At 35.8% G+C, this 10,549-nt stretch overlaps 1 pseudogene; it reads right to left on the bottom strand.

Annotated features, from left to right (window-relative positions):
• Positions 1-7,563: 7,563 nt before the first annotated feature.
• LOC125875515 (probable indole-3-pyruvate monooxygenase YUCCA10) lies at positions 7,564-10,005 on the bottom strand (annotated as a pseudogene).
• Between the last annotated feature and the right edge of the window lie 544 nt (positions 10,006-10,549).

Below are 10,549 nucleotides of genomic sequence, written 5' to 3' on the forward strand. Positions count from 1 at the left end.
CTGTTTTCGGAACATCAACACCTCTCACCCTAAGTTGGTGATAACCCAACCTCAAATCAATTTTTGAAAAGTAACTCGCTCTTTGAAGTTAATCAAATAAGTCATCAATCCTAGGGAGTGGATACTTGTTCTTAATGGTCACCTTATTTAACTGTCGGTAATCAATACACATACGAAGAGATCCATCCGTTTTCTTCATAAATAACACCGGTGCACCCCAAGGAGATATACTAGGTTGGATGAAACCCTTATCCAGCAAATCTTTGACTTGAGCTTTTAATTCCCTCAACTCCGTCGGGGCCATCCGGTAAGGAGGGATTGAAATGGGTTATGTATCCGGTAATAAATATATGCCCTATTTCCCGTTCAGGAGGAATCCCGGGTAAGTCATCGGGAAAGGCTTCCGGAAAATCCTTCACTATGGGGAACGACTCCAAAGGAGGAATCTCGAACTCAAGATCCTTGACCCTCACAATATGATAGAGACAACCCTTAAAAATCAACTTACAAGTTTTTAGACAAGAAATGATCCTTCCCCAAGGAACGGAATTTCCTCCTTTCCATTCAAAAATGGGTTCATTAGGGAATTGAAACGTCACAATTCGGGTCCTACAATCTATGGACGTAAAACAAGCATGAAGCCAATCCATCCCCAATATAACATCAAAGTCTAACATCTCAAGTTCCACCAAAATCAACCAAAGTGACTCTATTGGGCAAAGATATGGGACAACCCCTATAGACTCTTTTAGCAACTATGGAATCACCCACCGGGGTAGAAACCGAAAAGGGTTTATCTAACATATCGGGAAGCAGATTAAAGTTCATAGCCATTAAAGGGGTTACAAAAGACAAATTGTCACTGGGATCCAACAATGCATAAACATTTATTGAAAATTCTTGCAACATACCAGTCACAACATCCGGAGAGCTCTCTTGATCACCTAGGGATTGGAGAGCATATAAACGATTCCTCTTAGGAGCATCGGGATTTGGGCCACTTGCTTGTGCTTGAACATTTTCCCTTCCTTGAGCCTTTAGCATAGGGCAGTCCTTCCTTATGTGGCTGCTCTTACCACAACCATAACCGTGACAACTAGGCACTTGCCTTTATGTTTTCGACCACACTTTGTACAAATAGGCTTCTCAACATAAGGACCACCACCTCTTGCTTCTTTAGCTTGGGGGTAGACACTTTACCTTTGTTGACCCTTGGAGTGTTAGGAGGACCTTGGTTGGAAAACCTCTTTTTGAACATTGGCTTATCTTGGATTTCAAACCTAACTTTAGAAGAATTTCCATCATCGGCCCTTGACATCTTCAATTCTCTACCAACTAGCTTAAGCTTTTGATCTTCAATTTGCTTGGCAGAACCAATAGGTGAGAAATATCCATGCTTGGGATTAGCATAGCCGACCTACATTCATTCACCACAAGATCGGATACACCCATAAATTTGTTCATTGTAGCTCTAGAGTCCGACACCAAAGTAGGAGCATGCTTGGACAATTGAGTGAACTTGAGGCACTACTCCTTCCCACTCATACCCCCTTGACGGAGGTTGATGAATTCTTGCATTTTCCTTTCCCTTAGTTCCAAGGGGAAAAACCTATCAAGAAAAGCCATCTTGAATGTAGCCCAACTTATCAGACCCTCTCTAATAGGTCTCCCCTCCTTCCAATGTTCATACCAAGTTTGTGACGATCCGAGAGCACCCCCTAGTCATTACCGGCGTATTTGACCTCGAAGAGGTCTTATACAAGCCCTTAACATTCATCATAACATGTATCATAGAATAAAATCACGGAAAATTTAAAGCTTTTACTTTGGAAGTTCAACTTCACTTCATATATGAAAAATAGAATCTAACTTCGTCACAATGCACCATCTAAGAAGTATCGAAAATGGGACTTAGCCCTTACGTCAATAAGAAGTCTTGAAAATAGGAAGTACAACAATGTCTTTCAACATAAGCAAAGAACTAATCATAGAAGCTAGATCATAGGTCTTGTCCTCGGACTTAAGGACTCACCAACTTAGGGAAGCAACTCCAAGTGTCTTGAGAAGTAAGCTTGAATCCTCAACGGACCGAACCTAAATGTTTGGGAAAAGGGAGAAAATATGGGTTAGTACAACACACGTACTAAGTATCGCTACTATGCATAAAAACCATTGAAACATGCATAAAAGGACATTTTATTCAAAACATGTTTTTTGCCAAGAAAATCCAATATACACATAATTAAGTATCATAGTCCAAACAAACATAATATCATCCCAACATGTAGACAGCCCAAGCAATACTAGTACAATGCAAAGAATAGAGCCCCATAACCCTATTCAAAGCCAAGTATCACATTAAGCAACCTACTTCATGCATACATTCATAAGATAATATTTCATCATAACTTACCATATTCATAATGATCATACATAACATAGCTTCAACATACATAAGTCATAATCATCAAAATCATAAGAGAAAACTACTACAACCATCTCTTAGGATCCCACAAGTGCAATGTGCAAGAGAAGTCCCATACCCTCCCTTACACTATGTAGAAACCCTTAAGAAAGCCCAAGTAAGAGTTCACACCTTTCATACCTTCATTTACTTTTACATTAGGGAAATATTGCAATAACCAACATAGACCATGAGAGGTATATGAAATCCGGTGTTCTACTCCCACACCGAAAAGAGAGGGTTAACACTTGCCTAAGGTATAACCATTTGTACATAGCTATCTAGGTGGATCCACTAAGCTAGAGTCCTATGTGAGCACATAGTTAAGGGTCAATGAGATTGCTTCTAGAAACCCTAACTTACTAATCGTGGGGGTTTCCATCTCATGAGACAACACACACCGTAGGTAATCCGGACTTGCTAAACCTGAGGAAACCCATGTGGGGAGCTGGACTTACTAAACGTAAGACCCTTATCTCATTTACATTCCCTTTTGGTGCTAAGCATCTAATTCCTTTTAGAAATCATCTTTAATCATCACATACGTTCACATTAGCCTTTACTAGACTCTTATGTAGACATCTTACCATAATAGCTCATATGTGTTCATAATTGAGTAACAATCCTTTCACTTTAGAGACACTTAGCAAGTGAGTAAACCTTTCACTTTACATTACACTACAATCATGAGAACTACCTTTCAATCATATAGCAATCATACCATAATATACATACATACTTCATAGCTAATTCAAGTGTAGAGGGCTAAGGATGAGGAAACTAGGTCATCAACACCACTATAACACATTAGGTATAGCATCATTACAATCTGAGTAATTCACCTTTCATACTTGAGTTCAAAGAAGAACCAACCTTCATACCTTCTTGCCCTTCGTGGGACATCCATACTTCAATTACCAAGCAATTCATAACCAATACATAATACAAGGTAATTTATGAAGTAATAACATAATCAACATCAATATAAGTAAGCCTTCAAGGCTTCATTCAAAGAGTCAACCCTAATTTCATAGAAATTATACATAACCTAGGGTAGAATCATAATACAAACATGAATTACATAACATCACATTCAATTCATAGCCTTCAATCAATATCCAATACAAACTAGGGTTAGAATTAGGAGAAGAAGGAGAAACATGGGTCTCATGGAGAATTCTTCAAGAAACCACCAATACAACATAAATTCATCCATAATTTTTCATATAACATCAATCAAAGTCAGTTGATAACATCAATTTCACTCTAGAAAGAAAACCCACGTTTTTGGATTGAAACCTATAAATTGGAGATTTTGAAATTCATCTTGAAGGGGCCTCTTGGGGAAAGGAATCCCGGGAGTGATAAGAAACCATGCCTTATAGATGAATTAACCACGAAAATCGAAGTTGAAACCTTGGAGAGTTGGTCTTCTTCTTGAAGTTCCAATCTTCTTCAATGGAGTTCTTGAGAAGAGATAGAGAGTAGAGAGATGGAGGAACTTTAGGTTTAGATCTTTGGGGTTTTGTGTTTGAGTGATAAAAGTGAGGTAAATTGACTTAAAAATCATTATATACACGTCCCCTAAAGTACCCCAAATACCCCTCACTTTAATGGACTCTTTAATGAAGTAAAAATAGATTTCTGAATTTCTGCATTTTCATCGCGCAACAAGTCCGCGACGCGTAGCTGTTCCTTGAAGAAATTTGAAATTAAATTTTGAGACAGTAGAGTTGCGTCGCGAACTGGATTTTTGCTCCTTGGGGGAGCAAGTGCGTGACGCGCAACTATTCCCTCCAAGTGCAATCTGCAAGCTGCCTTGGCAACTTTCTTGGCTAAGGTTGGGGTCCTCTTCGGGGTCCCTTAGGGTGGCCCCGGGGAGTCGTATTCAAATGTTTTGACCTTAGGAACATATATTTACCTATTTTAAATCTTTTCACCAGATTATACCATCATATGACACTCCCAAAGCTGCCCAAAACCTAAAGACACACTAGAACATATTCTTCTCTAGTTTCCGGACGTCGTGGTTGTTTTTTGACGTTTAGACTTTTACTCTTCCAAACCAAGTCAATTACATTACTTTAGGTTTATAAACATCATTTTGAATATTTTTAAGTCATTATTCATAAGGTGAGGCTCTAACTTAAGTCATAGAATTTCTGGGGTGTTACAGTCGAGATGGCGAAGCAAAGAAAGTACACCAAGGAAGCTAGGGAAAAGAGATGAATTCATGTCGATCTAAATGTCCACCCATGTGATCGGACCTTAGTTAATGCAATACATGCCTTCAGAGCAGCTCAGGAGATAGATCAGATGATTGCAACAAATCTTGCTGTAGAGGCTAAGGCAAAGGCAAACATTGGAGACCAAAATGACAATGTTCCAGGGACCATTGTTTTACTTCAGAAAGATGCACCAGGCACTGATGCCCAGATAGATGGAGAGACTGCTTAAATAGGATCCCCTTTTTACCTCCCTCTCTTTCTTCTTTATCTGACCTTTTGGATACTTATTACTTGCATTTGAGGACAAACACTTTTTATTTGTGGTGGGGTGAGGCCCACACCTTTTGTGTTGACAGTCATGTTTTGTTCTGTATATATTTGGGTTGTTTCCTTTAAGTTGTGTTTTAAATACTGCTTTTCTGTGGATGTTTGAGCTTATGGCTCCTGTTGTTTTAATTACAAAATAATTTTGATCCTTTCGAAAAAATTTCGCCACCTCTTGTGTTGAAAGTGGTTGTTCTTTTGCAAAAAATTAAGTCTCAGTTTCAAACAATATCGATGACTTGAATAGTTCTCCCAATTGAACAAACATAAATTCATGGCTACGACTTGCATCTCGTTGTGACTAGACATTTATCGAATTAATTTTATTGTGAGGACCGTTGCATGCTAGCCAACGTGTTTAGTCTTGTTTGACTGAAGTATCGATGCCTTGTGTGATTAGCTTACTTTGAACCATGCATGAATAAACCTAGAATTTGCCCGGTTAGTCTGATTGATTTAGAACGGTGTACTCTTGATATGATCTTAGGCAATTTTTAAGAGTGTGAGCCAATTTGACATATACCTCTTTTTGTGACCTACCTGTGAGCGTGTGAAACTCTTTTGAACACCTTTGAGCCTTACCTTTCTTTGGAAGAACCTTGATAAACCCTAGACCTTATTTGATCCGCTACCTATAATCCTCTTGATTTGTGATTTAGCGAATAGCCAACTTAGGCCAAAAGTCTAAGTTGGGGGTGTGGTGAAAGGAAAAAGGAGAAGTCAAGAAGTGCAAGTAAAGTCCCCCTTAACCCATGGTATTGCATAAAAATGAAATCCCTTCAATTCAAAATAAAATAATAAAATAATATATATATATATATATATATAAATGTGGAATAAAGTACGAAGGGAATCGGGTTTCAAGCAATACATGGAAGAGAATAAAACAAAAAAGGGTGACTTAGAAGCACTAGAAAAAGAATTGATAAAGGAAAAGAAGGTAATGTCTTGAGAATGCCACAACTCACGAGGAAAAAGTCACTAAGCCTAAATGATCATACCTTTGCACTCAGCCCCGTTACAAGCCTTAGAAAGACCTTTTTTTTATCTTGAGTAAGCTGGATCGAAAGTCAATTGGAAAATAAGGGCAAACCTATGGGTGAAAACATGCATTGTGTTCCTCTTTTTGAGTATGAGCGTTGTATCAGATATCTGATCTTAAATTGACTCATATCTGTTTGTGAATATGGAATCATTCTTTGTGCGAGGGCATTTAGAGATTTTTGTTGAGCTTGAACTTGTACAAGTAACAAGTATTGCGAGCATGAGAATCGTTGGTGATGGTGTGTCACAATTTGAATTTTTGAATACACAATTGATCCTTGCATAAGTAAATTGAGTCTTGTTGTGTGCATTCATGATTTAGTCCTGTGTAGCACTGTTTGAGGCACCCTTTTTGAACGGCTGAACTTGAGTTTGCTTGAGGACAAGCAAAAGTTTAAGTTAGGGGTGTTGATGAGTCCACAAATTGAACTCATTTAGGGCTTTATTTTAATGGAAATAGTGTCCTTGAATGCTTGTTTTATCTCAATACCTGATTAAAATGCTGAAGTTTCTGGTATTTGAAGTTTTAGTGGAAGCATGGACACTTAGGCACAAAACGGAGCAAATAGGGTTGAAAATAACAAAAAAATAAATCCTGCGGATCGCCGAGTTTAACTTGGCGACTCACCGAAACGACATGAACCGCCCTTCGTTCCAGAATGCGAGGATGCTAAAGGCGAGTCGCCGATCAATTCCATGAAGTAGTACTGTACCGCCCAATGATCCAGAATGCGAGGATGGTAAAGGCAAGACACTGAAAGTGATGAGATGACCAAAAGGCGGACTGGTCATAAATGTTGACAGGGTATTGGGGAGGAAGCGAAATGAACCATTGGTTACGGATGAAGAGGGACACACGTGTCTAGTTGAATCATCTGCAACCGGTTTTACATTCTTGCTAGAACTTACAGAGTATGCCATTTGAGCAAGGTAACATACCCATCGTCATCCTCTTGTTTTTATACTGTTTTGTTTATGAACATCAAGGATTTGAAGGAAATCTGGATTCTCGAGAAGCCAAATCTCTCTCTCACAATTTACTTGACTGACATGAGTTCTTAATAATGAGCAATGAGTTATATTCTAACTAAGAAAAATAGGAAATATAATCTTTGTAGTACTTTTGGTTCAAGACTAGATGCCAATTGTTTTACCAGTAACAAAAATTATTGATTTTTAAAACAAATTTTTAACATTAGGGATTATCAAAATTTCATACTTATTCCTACATGGGTATATAATGTCTTAAATAAAAAGTTGCTCAATTTGGTCGGTAGAGACTCGAGTTATTTGATACTTTTGCTGGCAAGAGATACCAAGTGCTAAAATTAATAGTTGAAAACACCATCATTATAAAAAATGAAAATTAACAAAGAAAAAGAATAAAAAAAATAGAATCCAACTAAAACAAGGTTTTCAAGGTCAAGATCGGTGCACAAAACATCTTGCATTCACAAACGACCTGGAGAATCTAACAATCATAGTCTGTATAATAATGGACGTCTAAATTTTCTCTCATTTGATAGTCTTAATAACATCAATAATAGTTATAGCATCCATTGAAATACCAGCAAGCCCGCTTTTTGAAAATCCAACACAGTAGAGCCCATTTTCTCCTTTCCAATGATTTGGAAATACATTCTTCAATCCTCCATCATCAAGAAATATAGAGCTATAATCTTGCATACAAAAAAGTAATAAAATTTTACATATTATAGTAAGTGAAGTTAGTAACTAGGAAAACTTATAGAGAAAAACTTATCCGGAAATGATATTTATAAGCAACTGGAACAATTTCAAGACTAAAAATTCGAATAAAAAAAAAGACCATATAATTTGAAAGATGTACCATTAGTCATTTGGTAGCACCATTCTTGTATCTAGTAGCAAAAATGATTACATCAAATAGATGTTCTTCCCCATTCTCAAACACTAATGTATGTTCCTTTATTTTTGATATCCCAGGAAGTACCTAATCAATAATTCACCAAATTCATGAACCACATGAATTTAACTCTATAAATTTGAGCTAAAATTATTGAATTCTATGATTCTTTAACTATGATTATGGATACACCCATTGTTGCCAATGATAGGTGAAACTAGTTACTTCAAAAGTAAGATACATAACTCCCGCTAAAACAAATTATAGTTTACCGAAAATTTAAAAATTATAAATAATTTTATAATTTGTATCGCAAAATATATACTAGTTATATATACTAAATGGTTACCTTCGTGTTCTTAAAAGGTGAAAAATCTATATATATATATATTCCTTTTGATGATCGAGAAATTCTCGAGAACTAGTGATGTATAATTCAAAATATTATAGATAATGAACATGTATTTCAACTCTTTCTCATTAAATACTATTAGTTTATTGGTTTTAAGTGAATTCAAACTCGTGAGATGCCCCTAACCACACATCGTAGGTTGTGTTCTTACCATTAGACCAAAGCCCTCAGAGCAACTCTCGCCATCTGTTTTTTATATTATATTTCTCAAAATAGAATGAAAATAAATAAATATAGTATCATACCTTAATCTCTCCAATTTTAATTTTGTCAATGGCACCAATATCAATTACTGGAGATGTACCTTTTGAGAAAAGAAAATGGACCTTCTTCTGGTTGTGGTATTCCAAATTCTGCCAAATTTCCAAATTTAAACTTTGCAAACTTTGAAATCACAATATCAACCAAAGGTATTGGTAGATATTTTAGCAACACCATTCCAACATGCACCATTTCCTTTGTTACAACATTAATCTGCAAGCATATTAGGACAAAATAAATTAAATCCTAGGTTGTTTTTGCAATATTGTATTGTGCTGCAACATGAATCTGCAAACATATTAGGATACATAGACAGATTAAATAAACTTTGTATTCATAATCCAGGTTGTTTTTGCAATATTGTATTGTGCTTAGAGCTGAGTTTGTTAGTATACAAATTCTGTTGCAACTGATGATATGTGGAAATTATTGGAGGTGAAGAAAATCAAAACTTAGTTTTAGATAAGTAATACCATAAGGGTATATATGAAAATCATGTTCAAATTCCAACTCTTTTCACTTAAGGGTATGACCTAGTGTTGATGGACAAGAAACTCACACCAATCTCTAGATGAACAAAGTACAACCGCGCATATGCTAGTAAAAAGTAACAGGTACCAAGTAAAATAGTTGATGTATGACTAAACTAATCAAATATCACCGATGTCAATTAAAAAAAATCAACAAACACATATCTACACACATGAAAATGAAAAAAGATAAAGTAAAGACAAGCAATAGAGAGATAAAGAGACTTAATGGGCTTCTAACAACAATTGATGTGTGACTTTTATAATTTGAAAGATCAAAAGATATTTCCATCCCAAAATTTCTTGATCCAACGAACAATACTTTGATATCTTTATATTTTTTTCCGGATTTATATTCACTTGAATGAATTATTTTCTCCTTTGAAATTTTCTATCCCTACCACCTTTAGAATATAACATTCATTATTTTCTTCAGTAGCCAAAATCAAGAAATCACAATCATACAATTCCATTTCTCCACTAGTAACATTTCTTTATTTGACATTCCATTTCTTCTCTTCATGGTTGTAAAAGACTAATCCAACAAAAGTTTGGAATTTTGGTGTGATGTTGAAATACTCAACATACTCATCTAAGTATTGAATAAATTCATTTTTTGGCAATTACTTAGGTGATGAAGTTGCATGTGGCATAAAAGGCAATGAACAAAAATCCCTAGATAAATGCAAGTGAAGTCTATCATAAGTCTTTTTCTTCCATAAATAGGCAAAGCAGTCTTCTTTTTCTAACACAATATTTTTGATGCCCAATTTGTTCAAACAAGTTGAAACCGCTATACCTGATGGACCAGCTCCAACCACAACAACTTCAACTTCTTCCTTTGAAAAATTAACCATTGCAAAAGTTTTAGAAAATTAAAGTAAAGTTTTTGTTTGTATTGTTGAAAAACAAATTGCAACAAGATTTTAAGAAAGGGGAATTTATACAATGAGGTATGTATATATGGTCTTCAAAAAGGTTAAAAATGATATTTATTGCTACGAAGAGTTATGACTTTTACGAATAGTTGTAACTTTTATGAAAAGTTGTGACTTTCATAAAAAGTTGTGACTTTTCTGAAGAGTTGTGACTTTTCCATAAGGTTGTGACTTTTATGAATGGTTGTGACGTTTGACTTTTCCCTGACGATTGTGACCTTTTTGATAAGGTACATTAAAGACATGTTCACCCTACCCTTTGTTGTCTATAAATAGAGAGGTTTCTCTTATTTTTCAAGAAGGGGTTTTCTAAACTTCACAGGTTGTTCTTCTTCTCCACAAACAAATTCTAATGTATTTTATTGTCGTTGAGTGGTTCGTTTTTATTGCGGTTTTAGCTACAAATACACTGATGAGTAAGATTGTACTATCCTAGAATGAATATTCCATTAACCTCGGGTAC

This window comes from Solanum stenotomum, chromosome 9 (genome assembly GCF_019186545.1).
Source record: "Solanum stenotomum isolate F172 chromosome 9, ASM1918654v1, whole genome shotgun sequence".
Classification (NCBI taxonomy): Eukaryota; Viridiplantae; Streptophyta; class Magnoliopsida; order Solanales; family Solanaceae; genus Solanum; species Solanum stenotomum.